The 21,754-nt window shown below is 47.6% G+C and overlaps 1 protein-coding gene across 1 annotated transcript in view; it reads right to left on the reverse strand.

The window, feature by feature from the left end:
* Window positions 1–21,754, reverse strand: part of LRFN2 (leucine rich repeat and fibronectin type III domain containing 2) — a 42,395-nt gene that overhangs the window by 18,376 nt on the left and 2,265 nt on the right. The window lies entirely within an intron of this gene.

The raw sequence follows: 21,754 nt of genomic DNA on the forward strand, positions 1-21,754 counted from the left end.
GGCAGCCACCCTGGCTCCCACTGCTCGCCAGACATGCTCCACCCTTGAGGCCTCACCCTGGCTGTTCCCTCTGCCTGAAATGCCCTTCCTGCAGACCCCTGCTTGCCTCGCCTCCTTCAAGTCTTTGCCACGTCTCACCTTCTCAGGGAGGCCCGCCCAGCCCCCCTGTTTAATATTGCCATCTGCCACGCTCCTCCCCAGCCCCGTGCCCCTTATCCTCCTCTGCGGATGGATTCTTCTGGGCAGAGCACTGACTGCTCCCCACACGTCTATAATCTGCCCATTTATCCTGCTTGTTGCCGGTTTCCCCGTGAGGCTGAGGATCTCCAGGTGTTCTGTTCGCTGACTGCATCCAGAGCACCCAGAACAGTAACATTTATTTTACGGCGTATTTGCGTCTAGTTTCTCATCTGTAACATGAGGACCATAACAGAAGCTATCCACTTCGAAGAGCTGTTGGGCAAGGAAAATGAATGAATCACCTACAAGCACCGAGAACAGTGCTTGGCACAGAACTTGGGCTGGCTATTATTACTACACTCCGTCACAGCCCGGGAGGTGGAATCGAGTGAATGATCCCCGTGAGGGATGGTTACACGAGGGTGAAGGTGCTTAATGCACACTTATCGCCTCACTCCCCCTCTATGCCTTGAAAATTTCCAGAAAGGAAAATTCCCTGACATCCTCCAGTCATGGAACCCATAGTTTTGGGCTCCTTTTGGGTTAGGAACCTAATTATCAGTAAATTTACTATCTGTTTGGGGTCTTTTGGTTGTCATTGTTTGTTTGTTTGTTTTAATCAAGGGAGGAAGCGAGCCAGACCCCAGCCCGCCCCACCCCAGGCTGCACGGCTCTGGGGTCCTACCGGTATTTAATAGCGTGTGACCAGCAAGCGCGTCCTCTGATGGGTGAGAGCAGCCTGGACCACACAGCACCTGAGCCCCGGAGGCAGGTGCCCAGATTCATCTCCCAGCTCTGCAGCCCCCACTAGGCTGGATGGCCTGGGGCAAGCCCCATCCCCAATCTGAGTCGCCACTCTTCCCTGGTGAGAAGTGGCGATTAGACTTTTGCTATGGGAATACCAGACCACCTGACCTGCCTCTTGAGAAACCTGTATGCAGGTCAGGTCAGGAAGCAACAGTTAAAACTGGACATGGAACAACAGACTGGTTCCAAATATGAAAAGGAGTATGGCAAGGCTGTATATTGTCACCCTGCTTATTTAACTTACATGCAGAGTACATCATGAGAAATGCTGGGCTGGAAGAAGCACAAGCTGGAATCAAGATTGCTGGGAGAAATATCAATAACCTCAGATATGCAGATAACACCACCCTTATGGCAGAGAGTGAAGAGGAACTGAAAAGCCTCTTGATGAAAGTGAAAGAGGAGAGTGAAAAAGTTGGCTTAAAGAGTAACATTCAGAAAACTAAGATCATGGCATCTGGTCCCATCACCTCATGGGAAATAGATGGGGAGACAGTGGAAACAGGGAGAGACTTTATTTTGGGGGGCTCCAAAATCACTGGAGATGGTGATTGCAGCCATGAAATTAAAAGACGCTTACTCCTTGGAAGGAAAGTTATGACTAACCTAGACAGCATATTAAAAAGCAGAGACATTACTTTGCCAGCAAAGGTTTGTCTAGTCAAAGCTATGGTTTTTCCAGTGGTCACGTATGGATGTGAGAGTTGGACTGTGAAGAAAGCTGAGCGCCAAAAAGTTGATGCTTTTGAACTGTGGTGTTGGAGAAGACTCTTGAGAGTCCCTTGAACTGCAAGGAGATCCAACCAGTCCATCCTAAAGGAGATCAGTCCTGGGTATTCATTGGAAGGACTAATGCTGAAGCTGAAACTCCAGTACTTTGGCCACCTCATGCGAAGAGTTGACTCATTGGAAAAGACCCTGATGCTGGGAGGGATTGGGGGCAGGAGGAGGAGGGGACGACAGAGGATGAGATGGCTGGATGGCATTACCGACTCGATGGGTGTGAGTTTGAGTCAACTCCAGGAGTTAGTGATAGACAGGGAGGCCTGGCATGCTGCAATTCATGGGGATGCAAAGAGCTGGACATGACTAAGCAACTGAACTGAACTGAAAGTCTTCCCAGACTCATCTATTCATCTGACTTTCATGGGGCATCTATCTGTCGTGTGCCAGGGCTGCTGCTGGGGGTACAGCCATGAGCATGAGACGCAAGTCCCCACCCCGTGGAGCTGACACGCCCGGCAGGGAGAAGGCAGACAGTAAGTGATGAATGAACACAACTGGTAAATCACATAATATGTGAGAAAGTGGAGTGTGCTATAGGGAAAAGAAAAAGCATAGCAGGTTAAAAGAAGGTGAAAGGGTGGGGGGGCGGGGCGGGTAGGGAGGGCAGACTCAGCTCCATGTGGGCTGGTCAGGGGTATTTAGAGGTGACATTTGAAGCAAGAGATATCTTACACTCCAGAAGCCTATGAATCACAGGGGTCTTGGCACCGCTCTACTCCATTAGGAGTCCCCTGGAGTCCCCATCTCTTCTTTTCCCTCCTTCTCTGAGTATACTGACCCCCAGATCACCCAGTGGGTGATGACGGGGCCAAAAGACAGATCAGCCAAGTCCCCAGCAGTGGTGAGTGATTTAGCACCGTCTTTATTCACACTCCAATATTTCATGGCTCCCGTGGCTCTGACGGAATAAATATGACCTTTTATTCTTCACTTTGCTTAAGACTCAAGGTCAACAGCCCAGCTGTGATCTATCGGCTGTTGCCCCCACTGGCCTTCTGTGAGCCAGGGAGCCCAGGGCTGTCAGAGACTCATGGCGACCCCTCTCCACCCCACAACCCCGTGCCCCTCGGCGCTGGGCCTGGGCCTTGCTTGGCAGAGGAGGCAGCAGCCACGGTGGCTCCGGGGGATGACGGCTCATGGAGGGCAGAGACCGAGCCATAAATCTCCCTCCTGTCCCCGGAGTACCCTCCTCACCAGGGCTGAACTCATGACCCGGGTTTCATTTCAGTCCTGGGAGGTGGCAGCCATGGTTCAGAGGGCAAGTCATACATTAGAACGTCCAGGGTACGGCCATAAGTTTTTTTTTAGTATAAAGGAGTAAAAAGCCTGCCTGCCTCAGATGGAAACCTCCAGGCCCTTCAGGCAGCTGAGGCCTCTTGCTCTCAAAGAAGCCTGGCTTTGCCCGTCAGACACCACCAGGACTGCCTGGAAGTTCTTCCACGTGTCTTAAGTGAGACCCCTCCCTGAAGCACCCCCTCTCCTGCCTCTCCTCTAGGTTCCTCCTTATGTGTGCATGGGAGGGGGATGGTCTGGCCTGGTTCAGACTCCCCCTGTTTCGCCCTGGTGCTTCTGAGTGACAACGGGCAGTGACCTGGGTTTGCTAATAGACCAGGTGGCTGGGAAGAGGTGGCTAGACTGTCTGGAAAGGAAATGTGGCCACCGACCTCTATTTTGAACACACCACCTGTGACCCTGAGATACTTGCCTTGCTCCTCTTCATCCTAACTCATGTCTTGGGAAGGAAAGAAAGGGGCAGGAGCTCTCTGGAGCACAGCCAACCTAGACACTGAATTCTGACTCTGCCACTTTTCAAGCTGGGAGACCTTAGGCAGCTTACTCACCCTCTCTGATCCCAGAGATTCCTGCCCTGTTAAGCGGGCTTAGGAGTAACAGCTGCCTCCCAGGGGTGGTACGCAGGCTCGGTGCCCTGAGAAGCACACGGCAAGCACTCAGATGCTAACTACGTATTATCAAGGCCTCAAGGTGTAGACTCCAGAGTCAAATCCCAGGTGGGACACCTTGGATAAGCTTCTTAACCTCTTTGGGCCTCAGTTTTCTCATCGGGATAATAACAGCACCTTCTTCATTGGGATGTTGTAAGAATTAAATGAGCTAATGAATGAACACTTGAGTACCTGGCATGTAACCATTTCTCAGAAAGATCGGTTCTCACTCTCATTGTCATGGCTGGAGAAGAGGTCATCCACAATCACTGGTACTTTTGACCTAACCCCCAACAACTGACTTTGTGACTTATAATCCACTGACCTCCACCCAGGGCTTCCTGCTGGTTCAGATGGTAAAGAATCCACCTGCAATACAGGAGACACAGGTTCAATCCCTGGGTCAGGACGATCCCCTGGAGAAAGGAATGGCAACCCACTCCAGTATTCTTGCCTGGAGAATCCCATGGACACAGGAGCCTGGCGGGTTACAGTCCATGGGGTTGCAGAGTCCCAACGTGACTGAGTGACCAAGCACACATGCATGACCTTCAACCAAGCGCATACAAGGACTTGCAACATAAAAACACATAAAAACCAGATGAATAAATTTTTTAAATGCTTTATGACTGATCAAAAGTCATTAAAGAGGCTTGAACTAGAGGACCCCAGGATGTTTGCTGTGATGTCCAAACACTGACCTCACGTATAATGCCCACATACCAACCAGGTGGCCACACATCCTGGGGGCCACTTCATCCTGGGAAGAGCCCAGGGAGGAGGGGGCATGAGGGCTTCAGAACATGTGAGGGCAGTGGCTCTGTAGGGCCACCTTGTCTGTGTAGGACTTGGATCTGAGGAGACCAGCGGGCCTGAAGCTGCCTTCAGATGCAAGGGACCCTGGCCCATGAGGAACTGCCCCAGTCCACTTTGCTCTGGTCGGGCCACATCCAGCTGCCAGATCCCACCCACGCAGGAGGCCACAGCCTGACACACATGTGAAGCAGGGACCAGGAGACACGCCACGGGACACACCCCAGGCCCCTTATTGCCCCAGGGACAAACATGGCAGACCTTTACTGCAATGCCTCCCACATTTCTTCACTCATTGAGCTCCTACTTGACCTTCTGGGTCACCTCCTCCAGGAAGCCTTCTCTGACCTCCCCAGGATCTGCTCTTGCCAAGCCTCACACAGCTTATCACAGCTGTGGTATCTGAACCAGTGACTACACGAGTACATAGTCCTTTAATGCCTCTCTCCCTGGGAAATATGAGCTGCAGAAAGGTGAGGGTGGCCTGTTCCTGACTGCCTTCTCCATGAGTGGCCCAGACCTGGCATCATAAGCAGCAAATAAAAACCTCTAGAATGACTAAAAGTGAAAGGCAAAAGTGGAAGTCAGCAGGGAGGAAGGATCTTGAATCTGAAAATACAAATAGTACTAGGCAAACCAGGAGAATTATCTGCAAAATTAAATAGGGTGGAAGAAGAATGAGTTTTATGCCTGATGAGGATGAAGACAGAATCTAAGGCCAGGCGGTAGAGAGAGGTGGAGTTTGGGGCCTGAAAAAAAAACCTCTCAACTTAAAGGCACCCACTGGTGGTCTGGGCTCTTGAAAAAAAAAAGGGGGCGGGGGGCAAGTTCTTGTGTCTGGAAGTTATCCCCCATGTGGGGCCAGTCAGCATTCCAAGAAGGTGGTAGGGGTGGGGGTGATGGGTAGGAAGGGTGGTGGGCATTGTAAGGATTAGTGAAGAAAGGGGAAGGCGGGCCTGGATGACCTTGAACTGTCCCCTTATCACTCTGGACTTCTTCCAGTCCGTGGGAGTAGCAAGAACTATGCCCATTTTAAAGACAGAAGAACAGAGTCACAAAAGAGTTTTAAAGAATGAACAACTGAATTGGTCCCAAGACCTTGACTTCCCTCCCTCTGCCTGAACTCAATCAAGCCCTTAGCAATATGTCCACAAAAGGCAACCGGGCTTTGAGGTTTCCAAGGACCCCTTGCTGACTCCCCCGCCTCCTGCTAGAACCTCCACGGTGGCCTCTGTCAGGCTGTATCCTCTGTTTGTCAGTCCCAGAGGAAACTGCCTGAGTGAGCATCTCCCACGACAGGTGGAAAGAAACACATCTCTACTGGTGGAATGTCAGACCTCCTGATCTTACATGAAGGCAGTGTTTCTGGGTGGGATTCTATTCCTAGGCCCCCTCTAGGAAAGATGAGGGATGATGGAGGGACTCCTTTCCTGACCTCAGAAGGGCGGGCTCCACACACTCACTTTTGCTGCAGGACCGAAGCTTCTTTCCAGCCTCCCTGCCAGAGGGAAAGGACTGCGGAGCACCCGCCTAGCCAACCTGGGAATTTTCAAAGCCTCCCTGTTTCACACAGACCTTTCTTTGATCGACAATCAAAGCTTGAGGGAAAAGCAGCCTTTGGAAGCAGCCCTTGGCAGTGGCTCACGCGCAGTGGCATTCTGACGGGTGGTAAAAATATCTCTCTGGTGTTCAGTGCCGGCTGTCGCCACCATCGCAGTTTCCAAGATCCTGTCTCCATGCCCAGGGCCTCAGCAGCCTCCCCACCTGTCCACACACACACACACACACACACACACACACACACACACACACACACACACACCCAGGAGCCAGAACACAGGTCACCCAGCCCCTGGCCACCAACCACCCTCAAACCCACAAGGACCGCCCCAATCGGTGCGGCCAGGCACCAGCAAAAATGCTCTTAAGAGCCACTAGAGAGGGAGATTTATTCTCAGAAATACTGCAGCACATGCCTAATGAGCTAATTAAACAGGAACATAAATAATTACTCCCCTATCAGAGTGAGAGGACTTGCGGGGAGAGGGCGGGGTGCTGACGGGAGGAGCTGGGAGAGTGATGGGTGAGCTGTGATGCTCTGGAGGGGGAGACGGGAAACTCCTCTCTCCGCCGTGGCTGTGGGCTGGGCCTTGGGGAGGTTCCCGGGCCAGGCAGATGCAGCTGCAAGGATTCTGCCAGAAAAATCGTCACAAGATACTGCTTTGTTTCCTTCATGAGTACTTCCTGCTCACTCATATGCCCACACCCTGACCTCCCTCCCACTATCATAACAAGCCCAGGAGGGGAAATTTCAGTGGAAGGGGTCCTTCTCCCATTTTATGGATACGGGCATTAGGAGCAAGAGGGTCTCAAGACACAGCTAAGACTCTAACCACCATCATGCGCCTGATCACCCTGCTTCCGCCCCTGCCTGCTGTGGTCTCCAGACTGTAGTCAGCCAGGGTTGTCTTTCTTAATCACATCACACCACTCTCCTGTGCTCAGTCCCCCAGTGGCTCCCATCTCACCCCACGTAAAGTCCAAGGCCTCACCATGGCCTGAGAGGCCCTATCTGACCAAGCCGCATCCAGTTCTCTGACCTCACTCACTGTCAGTCTCCCTCCAGACGCAGTGGAGTCTGGCTGCGTCTCCCAACAGGACAGGGACATCCTACCCCAGGGCCTCTGTCGTTGCTGTTTCCTCTCTGCCTGCTCTTCCTCTCACTCTATCCGGGTCTCTGTTCCAATATCACTCTTTAGAAGGGCCATCTCTGACCACCCATATAGAACAGCAACTCCCCCACTGCATCCTCACACTACTTATTTCTTCTCCTAGTGCACATTTAACATTTTTCATCCCTCTCCTCCAAAAGAACGGAAGCTCCAAGGCTTGGCCTATTTTGTTCTAACCCTATGGTCTTGAGTAGATTCTACCCCAAAGCCGGCACTCAACAAGTACTTACTGGTTGAATAAATAAAAAAATCTAGATACCAAGACTAAAAGTGCAATTTGTGCCTAGACCATCCACCTTCCAAATCCGGAGTTTTTCTGTCACAGGTCGTTTCTCCCTTCAGAGCTCGACCCTGGCTCCCCACAGCCAACAGGAGAAAGCCTGAAGTCAGGACAGCTACAAGCCTAGCTCCATCACCTCCAAGCTGGGAGATCTTGTACGTACGTCACGATACCTCCCTATCCTTCAGAGTCTTCATCCGTCAAATGGCAATGTCATAGGCTTAAAGAAACACTTAAGAGAATGAAATACACATCTTTAAAACAATACCTGGAATGTAGTTAGGGCTCAGTAAATACACCTACTGTGTGTGACACTCCAGGCCACCCACAGTCTACTCTTCCATTCTCTCTGAACAAGCCTCCTATTGTTTCCATAGACCAGAGGGTATCAGCAAGTGGCCCCTGGATGGACAGCATCGGTATCACTGGGAGCATATGTTAGATTTGTAGATTCTCAGACCCCACTCCAGAGCGAATGGGTCAGAAACTCAGGGGGGTAGGGCCCTGCGTCGCTGTGCTAACAGTGCCAAGTTTGTTAGGTGATTCTGATGTGTGCTCAAGTCTGAGACCCACTGCACTAGAGACAGCATTTCCACCAGATAATCCAGGTATGGTCGACTGAGCTGTGGGACCCGTTCCTTCGCTTCTCTTTAATAAAAGGAAGGGCTTTCTCGGTTGTTCAGGGGTAAAGAATCCACCTGCAAGGCAGGCGATGCAGGTCCTATCCCTGGGTCAGGAAGATCCCCTGGATAAAGGAAATGACAACCCACTCCAATATTCTTGCCTGGAGAATCCCATGGACAGAGGAGCCTGGTGGGTTACAGTCCATGGGGTCGCAAAAGAGTCAGATATGACTGAGCAACCAAACGCCAATAAAATGAAATCTCCACATTCTTGCCATGACCTGACAGTGGGTGATGTGCCTGCCCTGCCCCTTGACTTTGGGCTCGGCCTTGTAACTTGCTTTGCCCCATGGGATTTAGCCGATGTAATGCCGTCAGAAGCTCGATGTTTGCTTCTTCACCTGCCCTCTTCATTTCTGCTATCACCATGAGAAAACCATACTCTGGATGACCACTGGCCCCCTACCTGGCTCCAGAATAAAATACATAGAGAAGATTTAAGCCAGACTTGGAGCCTGGAGCCCAGCCCAGCTGAGACCCAGTGAATTCCAACCGACCATCACACACACAGGGAAGAAGATTCAATAGGCTGTAAGCTACTGAGATTTTGGACTTGTTTGTCATGCAGCATTATTATTGTGACAGCACTGACTAATACACCAGGGATTTCAGGGGTCCTTGACCAGGCCTGATCATTCCTGCCTTGGCCTCTTTCTTATTGCTTCCACCTAAAACAGCTAACCCCTCTCCTCTTCCTTCCAAATCCCACCTACTCCCCAGGACACAGCTTATAGCCCACTCCACCTACTTCCAGAAGCTCTGCCCACCCAGTCACAGGATACACCCCTCCCCACCCAGGCTTGTGAATGCACTTCCATTAGCTCATGAAAAAGCTCAAATGGATCACCTTCACCAAGCAATTCATTTACATTTTCACCTTTTAGGTGGTCAATTACTAAACTGAACAGGCCCCTTAACTTAGTATCATCACTAATGAATTACCTGGTTAGAAGGTTAAGTGTTTAATAGTTCTGGGTGACATTTAATTTCTGAACAGGTATCTTCTTGACAAGGCAGTAGAAGTGAGTTCCCACATCTGGACCCTTACTCCCCCCCACCCCACAGCGTCAGCACTGCAGCCACAGCAGAAGTGGGAGGCCGTCTCTGGAGCCCACCCCGGCTAGAAATAGCTCTCCTTTGTAAATAGTTAATGAGCTTCTTCATCCGCGTTGCACGTTCCATGGCCCTGCTCTCACCCTGGGCTGGCACATCACAGTCTGTGGTTCTGTGTGATCCTGCTCACCCCCCACCCCCCACCCGCCCCTCACCACCTCTGAGGTTCTGAAGATGATGGGCGTTAATCTGACTTCACGTCTGGAGCCCTTCTGTTATCCACAGGGTGCCCACTCTCATCACACATGCACTTGCCAGACCATAGGTCTAATTGGCAAAGACTCAGACATCCCCCTCGGCTTCTCTCTCTGGCTCAGCGTCTCTAGAGATGAGAAAAGAGCACTCACACAGAGCAGAAAAGCAGCCCAGATCATCTCCCTTCCCCAGGCTGGCTTCAGCTACACGTGCAGGCGGCTGGCTACTGGGATGGTGTGGGCAGGTAGGTGCCAAGAGACATGAACGACACCGATGCTTTCACCCGTATAGCTCTTTGGGGCTGCACACCGGCCGGACATCCACCCTCCTCCCCTGACTCCTCCAGCAGAGCCCTGACTTTATTTGGGAAAGCAACACACCTGAACAAACAAACAACTTTCTCAGCCTCTGATGCAGACTGAGGAAATACAATGGGATAGAAGCAGGAGCTGTGGGGTGGGATTCCTGGGGGACTCTTTCAGTGGGCTGACTCAGGGACTTCTCTGGCAGTTCGATGGTTAAGACTTCACCTTCCAATGCAGGGGTTGTGGGTTCAATCCCTGGTTGCAGGGCTAAGATCCCACGTGCCTCCCAGCCAAAAAAACAAAAAACAAAAAACAAAAAAACCCAACATAAAACAGAAGCAGCAGTATTGTAACAAATTCAATAAAGACTTTCAAAAACTAAATAAATAAAGGAACTGACTCATCTGAAAGGTTGGTGCCTGTCTTCCTTCATCTGGCTTTCCTGGGAGCAGACACTAAGACAAGGAGTTGAGTGCCAACAGTTTATTTGGGCCCAGGACTCTCTTCTTTTAGGGAAGGTCCATACAGGGTGTGCTGCTAAGCAAGTTACCATCGTGAGCATTCTGGGCTCAGTCGTATAGGGACCCTCTGGGGGACTGCATAGAATATGCCTCAGCTGTCCTTCTTCCCCCGCTAGGGGAGGAAGCTGGAGTATTAATCCTCCAATTCTCTCTGGCATAGACTGGGGCTGCTTCTGGGGACATCAGCTCCCCTCCACTTCAGCTGCCCTCTCTGTGGGCTAGGCACGCAGGAGGAAGTCCTGGGGGGAAGTCTCAGCGAGCACAGAGGTGGAGAGCCACATGTTAAAGGTTGTGCAACTTGAGAAGGAGCCTCAGTCCCTGAGGTCCATGGAACTCCCATGCCAACCCTGAGCGCCAGCCCTCTGGGATTCCATTACATGACAGAAACAAATCCCCAGTTTGGTGAAACCACCATAGTCAGATCTTTGCAATAAGAAGCACTTTACACTATCTGAAGATGCTCTTCTTCACACCTTACATCTCTTCACATTTCACAACACCTTTGGGAGTCACTAGCATCCCTATTCTGCAGATGAGAAGCCTGAGGCTCAGAGAAGGAAAGGGGGGCAGGGAGATGACAGCCCACGTCTGGAGCCCCTGATTCTAGCCTCCTGGTATTCATCACTCAGCCTCAGCCGAAGGGGTAAGAAAAATGACTCCAGCAACTAAAATGCACATGGTGCTTTTGTTTCCTAAATGTTTCACATACTTTATCTCTTTGGAGATGACTCCATTTGAAGAATTTGTATTTTGAGGTTATAGATGAAACAAAGTCTAAGAGAGATGAGATGACAAGGGCATGTGAGAGCAGAGATGAGAACCTCAGTCTGCTGACTTCTCTCACCAGAAGTTCAGATACCAAAGCCCCAGCTGTGGGATTTATAGATCACCTCCTAGCAATGCCCATTCCCCAGGCACAACGGCCCCATGAGGAACATACGTGAGAGTCGCTGGGGGAGTTTTAAAAACACATATGCTTGGGCCCCATCTGAAACTGGCTTGGGATCTCCTGGAGACAGGATGCAGCTCCCCATGGATTCCAGCGCACAGCCAGGCTTGGGGAACACTAGGTGGTGGGAAACCTCAGATTCGGTGTCAGATTGCCTGGGTTTCACACCTGTCTGACTCCCGGCTCTCCTGGAGCTGTTATGAGGCTGAAAGGAGCTGGCTCTCTGGTTCTCCCTTCACTACAAGGGGGAAAAGCCACATTCCAAAAGAAAAGCAGGCTGGATACACACTGTAATAATTTTACTCCTGCTAATTTTTCTCTCTTCAGAGATGTCTTCAGACAGAACTTTTTGAGAATAGATGGAATGGCACATAGAGAATTTAGTCACCTCTGAACTGATGCCCTGAAGGTTTTTGCACCTGAGTGGTGTTCATTTTGTGTGGAGCAAGAGGGGCAGGATGAGAAAGTAGTGATGTGATTTGAGATGCTCCTGGAAGGCACCCCTGAAAAATGTCTCTCCTATGCTCAAACCTGCTGTGGGCTTTGAAATTACATCCTTAGAGATTCACTCCTTTGGGTTTTCCAGAATTTCCAATTGAACTATGAAGATTTCTGAAAGGGATTATGCCTATACCTTGATCTCTTAAAACTTTATCAGATTGTTTTCCCAGTTAACAGCTCTCTTGGAATAAGTTTTGAAGAACGGAGCCACAAGAAGAAGCTTGGAGAACAAAGAAAAGAAAAGGGGGCCAAGTAGGGAAAGTTGTTAGGCTCCAAATAACAGTAAGTACTGACATGTTTCTGATACTTCATTGTTGACCGCATGTAAATGAGCTTCCAAATATGTCATCTCATCCAGTTCATGCCACTACTGGTATAAATTATGAGAGTGGCTTAGTGATTTGCCCATGGTCCCAGGACTAGTAAATGGTAGAGTTGGGGTGCAAACTCAGGTTCTAGAAGTGCTATATTACTGGTAGTGGGCTACATTTCCCAGCCTCCCTTGTAGACAGATATGGCCAAAAGAGATATAAGTAGAAGTTACTGGAGGGAGAACTTCCTTCGCCCTCTTATCCTTCTGTTTTTCATCTTTACCACTGTATAGGAAGGAGATGTGATAGCTAGCGTGCCAGCAGCCATTTCTCACCATGAGGAAACCTTAAAGACAGAACCTGTGCTGAGGATGGCTGAGCAGAAAGGTAGGAACTGGGTCCTTGGTGGCCAGGCTGCCCAGAAACCCAGACTAAATTCCCTTCCACTGCCTTCTTTTACACAAGAGACACAAACCCTTAAGAATTTAAATCACTTTTGGTTGAGTTTTCTATTCATCCTAATTGCTATGGCTAGGCCTTAGAAATGTGAGGAAAGCAACTAAAACTGGAAGAGAAAATCTCAGCAGCCTCCCAGTCAATTACCCCATCCTTCTGAGAAAAAGCAGTCACAGTTGGTGTCCCTCAGCCCAAGTCTCCAGCCTTAAGGAAAACTCCTTGGGATATTAATGAGAGGTTTCTCACAGCATGTACCTGGCATTGGATGTGGGCATGATGTTTCTAGTCTTTAGTTTGTGGAACCTTGGGAAATCTACTGAATTCATTAAAGACTCAGTTTCACCAGCTATAAAATGGGTATAATATTTGTCTTGTCCATCCCTGCTTGTTGATGTCAGATTTCAATAGTCAAATAGTGTAAAAAAATATAAAATCCAAGGCAGGCTGATTTTGGCTCTAACCAGGGAGTTCCCGGCAATCTTTCTACCCCAGTCACCCTAACTTTCTCCTTTACACATTTTTTCCCTGACCGTGGGGTCCAATCCAACCTTTCAGTAGAAGCTGAGATGTCTGTGGAAGCAGCTGAATCTTCCCCTGAATAGATGGGAGCTCTTATATCTGGTATGGCCCTCCCTGGCTTCCTTGGTGGCTCAGATGGTAAAGAATCTGCCTGCGATGCAGGAGACCAGGTTCAATCCCTGAGTTGGGAAGATTCCCTAGAGAAGGGAATGACTATCCACTTCAGTATTCTTACCCGGAGAATTCCATGGACAGGGAAGCCTGGTGGGTTACAGACCATGGGGTCACAAAAAGTTGGGCACAACTAAGCGACGAACACTTTAGGGAGCACCCTCCCCAGAAGTTTCTCCCCAAACCCACAGGATCATAGGTTCATTAGTAAATTTCCCTCTACCCTATTGTGATGTTCCAATTAGCTGCATTTTCATGGGGTGGGGGGCAAGGGCACTCTCCACTGGGGTATCGATTCACAATGATGGAGTAGAAACTGGTTGAATCTGCCTTCTTATTTTTTCCCTAGATGGGAGACAGGCCAACAATAATAATAATAATAATAATAATAATAATGCCCCACTCCAACAATGTAAAACTCAATAAGGTGGTCCAGTCTCCTTCAAGGTGGAGATTATGTCATGGAGGAATATGGTACGGGAAGGGGGTTAAAGATAAAGTTGCAGCGGGTCATAGAATGGCTACTATCTTCCACCACCTTCAGGGTCTCTTGCCTCATAAGCCCTCACTTTTGCTACGTGAAGATGATGACAGCAGAATAAGCCTCACGAAGACGAGGCTGCATCCTGGCTAATTCCACGCTGTGCTTCAGAAGTACGCTGGCTATTCCCCTGGCCCTCCCGGGGACTGTTTCAACATCACGTCTGGTGACAGATGTTCTTGATGACTCTTAGAGATGAGTGTTAGAGAGTGTCACTTGGGCTGATAATGACATGCGGGGCACTTAACTTACCATGTCATACCAGGGATGGGGCACAGCTGGGATGGACTGTTGCTCTCTCCTTGAGGAGGGGAGGCCCCCTTCTTTCTGACTCCCCTCTCCCAGGCTTTTTCCCCACCTTGACTCCCCCGCTTCTGACACTGTCCCCATGAATGCTAGTCACTTCCTGAAAGGGCAGGCCCTGGGGCTGACAGATGCAGGAACCAGCCTTCCCCAGTCACATGGTCCCACTTGTGGACTGTCTGTGTCTAGCATGACCCAGAGCTGCCTGTAGGGCTCAGTCATGGGTATCAGGGAAGGCAAATGCCTTGGGAGGTCAGCAAAAACCCTTAGATAATGAGGGAGCTAATCATCTGATAATAAAAAAAGCAAGACACTATTTCATAGCCAAATTCAAATCCTGAGTTATCCATGGTTTGGGATTAACCAGGCCTCTGCTTCCCCTTCCTGGTATGTAGATCGTTGTTTTTTGTCATTGTTCAATCACTAATTGTATCTGACTCTTTTTCAACCCCATGGATGATAGCCCACCAGGATTCTCTGTCCATTGGTTTTCCCAGGCAAATCAACTGTTCAGTTCAGTTCAGTTCAGTCGCTCAGTTGTGTCTGACTCTTTGCGACCCCATGAATCGCAGCACGCCAGGCCTCCCTGTCCATTACCAACTCCCAGAGTTTACTCAAACTCATGCCCATTGAGTCGGTGATGCCATCCAGCCATCTCATCCTCTGTCGTCCCCTCCTCCTCCTGCCCCCAATCCCTCCCAGCATCAGGGTCTTTTCAACTGTAGTAGGTTGCTATTTCCTTTTTCAGGGGATCTTCCTGACCCAGGGATCAAACCCGCATCTCCTGAGTTGCAAGCAGATTCTTTACTGCTGAGCTAACAGGGAAGCCTAGGTGTATTGACTAGAACCTGATGGTTCACACACAGCTCCCAGCTCCCACGGTTTCTGCAGGCCCATGGTGTCAGTCAATGGTGATCTGTCAATGACATGTCCAATCTGGCTGGACAATTAAGTCTTCACTAAGGTCCCTGTCTGCGACCTCAGGCCCTGGGTTCAAATCCCTATGAGACAGGGCACCCTAACCCTGAGAGGCAAGATGCCATGTGGGCCCAATTGGCAAAAGCAGGTGGATTTAGCAACTATGGTAACCATATTGTCTTGATCATTGGATAATAAGCCTTAAACAGAGTCACAGACCGTCAGGGTGGGATCATTTAAGTCAAATGTTGCAGTCAGGCTGCCCACTGGGCATCCCTGGTGTGGAATCAGCTGGGTTCCACTTGAATCATCCTGGTACGGGCAGCTCTTGGTACCCAGCATCCTGGTACCTTATGGCAGCTCTTGTTTTGTCTGCTGTTGGGCAGCCCTGATGTTCACTTTCATTCTTTTCAGTTCACCAGATATTGACCCACTAGCTGTTGTGGGCCAGGTCTTGCTAGGAGCTGGGGATACGGAGATGAGTATGCATGAGCGGCACATGTTAGAAAGCAAGAAAGATGCAAGCCAAGTCATTTTGCAGCCAGATGGAGAGCAACGAGAAAGGTATGCACAGGCGCTGCTACTGGAATGTTTTTGTTGTAATGGGCCAACGCCTGCTTTCGAGTGTGTGTGTGTGTGTGCTCTCTTCTACTCGTACATTCTATGAATAAATTAAAGGAGATATGACTTCTTTCCCAAATCCTGTCATCTCCAACCTCTGCCCATCTCACAAGATTCTAGAATCCCAATCTCATCAGTGGATCTCTGGATATATTGCCACTGGTGAAGATAATCTCTGAAGACTGTGTCTTCCTATAGTAAATGTGTTACAGCTCTGCTCTGACCCAGCTCAAAATGACTCAGTGATTAAAATTGCGACCTCCCATGATCTCAGCACTTGACTTCTGTTAGCACAGCCCCCAGTTACAGGAGTCTTTTGGCAGCTCCATCACTTTTCAGCCACAACATCCTTGAGATCAGCTAAAACTCTGAGCCGATGCCACACAAAACTCCCATCAAGCCAGATTTTCTTCATCTTGAACTACGGCGGCTGAGTTTTTGAACCAAAAAGAAAACATATTTTCTGTGTCATTATCCATGTCAATGAGAAAATATTCTGAGCAGCCAGAATGGGGCAGCTGTGGAGGTACAAGCCAGAGGCTTTCTCGCACGTGCACATCAATTTGTTAAGCAATCTGGCCGCAGCGCACCGGGCTGAGCTCTCTGTGATGTACACCAGCTTCCCACTAGCTGTCTCTTTACGCACGGTGGTGTATATTGTGTCAGTGGGGTGGGGGGTGAGGCTCACGAGGGAGGGAACCTATGTATACTTGCAGGCGACTCACAGTGTCGCATGGCAGAAACTGACACAACATTGTAAAGCAATTATTCTCCAATTAAAACTAAATTTTTGAAAAAAATGGAACTAAAAAATAATCTGGTTGACCAGTTACAGGTTCATTTCACAGTTTACGCATCTCTGTTTTGACCCAAACTCAGGGTGGGATTTTTGTCGACTGTCCTTTACAATCGTGATGCACTCTGTCTATGGCACTGAGTCACAGCCACTGGAAACCCATTAGGACATTTTCCAGCAGCATCTACCACCCCAGAGACTCTGGTCCACCTCCCCCGTGGAGACGCATGGGGACGGGGTCTCACGGAGAGGATCTCTTGTCAGGAGGGATGTCACTGAGAAGGCTGTCCTTGTGAATGATGAGGGAGGCAGATGAAAAGAACTACTAGGTCACAAAATAGTGAACATAACAAAAAGAAAGACTCACAGATACAGAGAACAAACTGGCAGTTATACCAGTCGGGTGGAGGGGCAAGACTGGGATAGGGGATTAAGAAGATTAAAGATTCAAAGATTAAGAATAATTTAAACTATGATGTTTAAAATAAATAAGCTACAATGATGCATTGTACAGCACAGGGAATATGGCCAGTATTTTGCAGGAGCTATAAATGGAATATAACCTTTAAAAATTGTGAATCACTATGTTGTACATCTGTAAATTATGTACATCAACTATACTTCAATTAAAACATGAAAAAGAAAAAGAACTGGGTCATAGTGTCCCCTTAAGACAACTCAATACGTGGGCATGATTTGCCCCTTGGGATTCCTTGTGGGGTTCTGGCAGTCATCATTCTTTGCCAAGGGATTACAGCCCTCTGTTGAGCAATCCTTTCTGGAATTTGGAATGTCAACGCCCAGCCTAGCATCCTAAGCTTTATAGCATCTAGTCTTCAAAAGCAGAATATCTGCACTTTTCCCATCTTGGGCACTTCTCTTTCTGTTCCTGCTGTCTCAAGCTCACTCCCATGGGCTTGGAACCTTGGCTTGTGTCCTCTAGTCCTGGGACATGACCCTTGGGGCCTGGGGACCAGAACAAACGCAGGGCTCTATGACGTGTCTCTGTTGGCCTCGGTTCCCTCCCTGAGTATTGGTCTTGCCCTTTCCACATGGCCTGGATTGGATTCAAATTCTGTCTCTGAAACCTTGAGCCAGTTTCTTATATGGAAAGTGGAATAACAGTAGTTCTTACCCCCCAGGGTTTTGAGAAAACTGTTGAGTTCATATGTACAAAGTCCTCAGAATAGTGCCCGGTTCAAACAAGCTCTCAATGCAAATTTGTACCATTATTGCTGTGGCTGTTCTTACCGGGGAAAGGGAGGCAATTTGGAAACTGTGGCTCTGCCTGCTGCTCTTGTCTATTCTTCCTGCAGCCTCCTTCTCAGCCAGCAGCTTTGTCCTTCCTGCGACAAACATGGATTAAAAACCCTGCCGTGAGCATCTCTGTACCATGTATTGTTGTTTAGTTGCTCCGTCCTGTCCATCTCTTTGCAACCCCATGGACTGCAGAATGCCAGGCTTCCCTGTCCTTCACCATCTCCCAAAGTTTGCTCAGACTCATGTCCATTGAATCAGTGATTTCATTAAACTATATCATCCTCTGTCGTCCCCTTCTCCTCTTGCCTTCAATCTTTCCTAGCATCAGGGTCTTTTCCAATGAGTCGGCTTTTCACATCAGGTGGCCAAAGTATTAGAGTTTCAGCTTCAGCATCAGTCCTTCCAATGAACATTCAGGGTTGATTTCCTTTAGGATTGACTAATTTGATCTCCTTGCTGTCCAAGGGACTCTCAGGAGTCTTCTTCAGCACCACAGTTTGAAAGCTTCAATTCTTTGGCGCTCAGCCTTCTTTATGGTCCAACTCTCACATCCATACGTGATTACTGGAAAAACCATAGCTTTGACTACACGGACCTTTGTCAGCAAAATGATGTCTCTGCTTTTTAACACGCTGTCTAGGTTTGTCATAGCTTTTCTTCCAAGGAGCAAGTGTCTTTTAAATTCATGGCTGCAGTCACCATTCGCAGTGATTTTGGAGTCTAAGAAAATAAAATCTGTCACTGTTTCCACTTTTTCCCCATCTATTTGCCATGAAGTGATGGGACCAGATGCCGTGATCATAGTCTTTTGAGTGCTGTCACGTTCATCTTCCGGTAGAAACCTCTCTGCCCCTCTTGTGAACACGTCCCTGTTGAAGGCCGAGCATATTGCAGAGCCACTGTGCAGACCGGTTGGGGCCTCGTCTTTCCTGTGGGGACAATTCGCTTTCTAAAAACCTACTGCTTCTTCCTCGGAGTCTCCTATTTGTCCTAACAGCCAGTTGTACTGTAAGGATGAAGAGTAGAATGGCCACGGTGGTTGAATTTCGGAACTGAAGTCAGGGGCGCGACCTTGGGAGAGTTTAATTCTCTTGGTCTTTTATACTTCCTGGTATGTCCAGGAGAATGAAATGAGATACTTGCTTCTTGGAAAGCTACGTGTAAAACCCACAGTAAGCTGACAAAAATGCTGTCTAGTGATTGCCATTACTATTAACTGGCTACAGATTCACACTGTCCTTTTCCTTTAAATTTTGGATATCTGGCTTCTTCAAGATTGAGCTGTGTATCTAACCTTTCTCTTCCCTTTGCCCCCCAGCATGGCAGACAAGATAATGGTCTTACTCTCACCATTACTGTTTCTCCTACCCCTATTGCTAGTAACAAGAACAATAACCACTTGTATTGCCTGAACACTTACTATGTGCCCGCACGATTCAGAAAGCTTTCCATGATGTTTCTCTTCTAATCTTCAAGACCTCAATAAGGGGAAGTCAGCATTGCTATCTGCATTTTTTTCCCCTAAGCTTTCTGATGCTTCCATTTACTTTTCCTTATTACGCTTTGCTTATTACACTTGGCAAAGGCTGTATTTTTTACAAATTGAAGATTTGGGGCAATGCTGCATTGAAGAAATCTATAGGTGATGTTTTTCTAACAGCATTTTCTCACTTCATGTCTCTCTGTCACACTGCAGTAATTCTCTCACAATTTCAGAATTTTTTCATTATTATTATATTTGTTATGATGTCTGTGATCAGTGATCTTTGGTGTTACTACTATGATTCTCTGAAGGCTCAGATGATTGTTGGAATTTTTTAGCATTAAGGTATTTTTTAATTCAAGTATGTACATTGTTTTTTTAGACATAATGTTATTGCACATTTAATAGGCTACAGCATAGTGTCAGCATAACTTTTATATGCACTGGGAAACCAAAAAATTGATGTGACTTGCTTTATTGCAATATTGGCTTTATTGCCATGGTCTGGAACCCAATCCAAAATATATCCAAGGTCTGCCTATATTTCTATTTATAAAGCTAGTGTCTCCAAGATCTCAATCACCAAATAAAAGTGGTTTGAATTCAGCTTTGAGTGACTTCAGAAGCATAACTCCGACCCCTCTTGGGGTCCTCCCAGGATTCCTGAGTCCTAGGGAGGGACTCCATCTTGGCAATGTTGGCTTTTTGCCACCTTGATGCCAGCATCTCTTCCCTCACAAACTGCATTTCCTTTCATCCTATGCCTGTGTAGGCCTCAGAGCTGGTAGCTTTTCGCCTTTACACTTTATATCAAAGTCAAAACCATATAATAAATTCACAAGTGAAGAAATATACTTATTTTCAAAAGGTCAACCTCACACGCTATCAAAGAAATGCAAATTAAAACAAGTTCCATTTTTCACCTATGAGATTGACAAAAATGAAAGTAATTATATAGCTATAATTGGCAAGGGTGTGGTCAAAATAGGTACCTCTCACTGATGAGAGGATAACTAAGTGTTTATATGCAAAGTATAAAGATCATTATTTTTTTTTTATAAAGATCATTATTTACCTATGAAACCAGTGACTCAACCCCTAGGAAAATAGGCTAAGGAAATCACTGAAGTTTTGCATAAAGATATTTATGTAAAAAGATATATCCATTGCTGCTTTACTGCTTTTTTGCTTTTAATACTGAAAAATGGAAACAACCTAAATGTCCAAAAATAAAAGATTGATTAAATAAATTATGTTATAGCCAAATGAAAAATATTTTAATATCATGAGATCTAAGCAAGGTACAATGTTGAGTGGAAAGAATTAAGAAACAAAAGGACACATTAGATTGATCATGAGTTTTGTTTTAAACTGAAATAAAACTTAGAGACCAAATGCTCTGGTTAACTATGAGTGCTGGGATTACAGGCAATTTTTATCTATCTCTTTATCATTTTGTCAATGTTCCAAGTTTTCTACAAAGACTATTACTTTTGTAAGCAGAAAAATACATTTGTATATTGCTTAATTTCACATGTATGTCACATATATAAAAATGTGTATCATTTAATTTCATATATATATATATATGAATGCGTATACTTCAGTTAAGTTCTACTGCTGTTTTCTTTACATCCTGAGAAAGAAACCACCCTCCAGACAAGCCACATATATGACACAAGGTAAGGGAAGTTCCTTGGCTCCACCAGAGTCCTTGGTGCTCCTACCCTCCATCTCATGAACTTCATTTGGTGAATAAATGCCTTTCTTTGTCCACACCTTTCCATCCAGAGACCTATTCATCAAGTGAGAAAGTCAGAGCTGGAAGAAACCTCATCAAGGGATCAAGGTTCTTGAGCTCTTTAGCACTATGCACCCTTCAGCTGTCTGGTAAAGTCTATGGGATCCCTTCTCAGAATAATCATTTTGAATGCATAAGATAAAACACATAGGATTTCAAAAGAAACCGTACATTCCTTGAGCTGTAAAACTCTAAGCCACATCTGTCATGTTTAACACAAGCGGGAATCTGGCGGCAAAGGAAACTTTCACACCTGTGGTCAGACCCTGACCCTTTAGCTTGGATCCATCATCTGATGGATCAACTTCTGAACTTCAACTTCCTTCTGAACAACTTAAACAGTTCTGTTGCAGCTTTTGAGTCTTTACCTCCCTTCTACCAGCTCAAGAAATGACCCTTTGATCCTCACAGCAGATCAACAAAGTCAACACTATTGTCTCCATTTTACAGATGAAAAGACTGACACCCAGAGAGGTCAGGACAGCTGGGGAGGATGACCTAATATCCACTGGCTCACATGACCTTCTCTGGTTAATCAGAGTTCATCCAGGACTTTGGTGGAACAACTGGGACAGGGAGGCTCTTCTTCTAGGGCTGCCCAGAAGAAAGAGGTGTCTGACAATGAAGGCAAACCCAGAAGAAAACGAAATTTAGGGAAGCAAAGAAATTGAGTGCAGAACGCTTGTGGGCCCTTTGATCTAGCTGGGTCTGAGGCAGGCTGTCGAGTTTTCAGTTACGTGAACATCACCTCTCCCTTTTTCTTCTT

This window comes from Muntiacus reevesi, chromosome 20 (genome assembly GCF_963930625.1).
Source record: "Muntiacus reevesi chromosome 20, mMunRee1.1, whole genome shotgun sequence".
In the NCBI taxonomy this organism is placed as follows: Eukaryota; Metazoa; Chordata; class Mammalia; order Artiodactyla; family Cervidae; genus Muntiacus; species Muntiacus reevesi.